General features: G+C 42.1%; 1 protein-coding gene across 1 annotated transcript in view; it reads right to left on the minus strand.

Annotated features, from left to right (window-relative positions):
- Positions 1-261, minus strand: part of LOC119585843 (C-Maf-inducing protein-like) — a 130,578-nt gene that overhangs the window by 85,380 nt on the left and 44,937 nt on the right.

Consider the following 261-nt stretch of genomic DNA (forward strand, 5'->3'; position numbering starts at 1 on the left):
ACGTATCTTTAACGTAAAAAAAAGACAAACCCACGCACATATGAATATGCAAAAGAAAATTATACAATCAAACCGTTAGGAAAATCTCGCAAACGGAAAAAGACACGCAGAAGCAACGACAAAAGGTCTATGCAAATCACAGGCTTTTCACTCAGCTGGAGGAAGTCGAAAGCGTTTAGAATTTCCTGAAATTTCCATAAAGCGAGGGTCATACGACGACGGGTGGATGAGTGGATGAGCTGGGTTCAGCCTGCTACTCGA

This window comes from Penaeus monodon, chromosome 20, assembly GCF_015228065.2.
Source record: "Penaeus monodon isolate SGIC_2016 chromosome 20, NSTDA_Pmon_1, whole genome shotgun sequence".
Classification (NCBI taxonomy): domain Eukaryota; kingdom Metazoa; phylum Arthropoda; class Malacostraca; order Decapoda; family Penaeidae; genus Penaeus; species Penaeus monodon.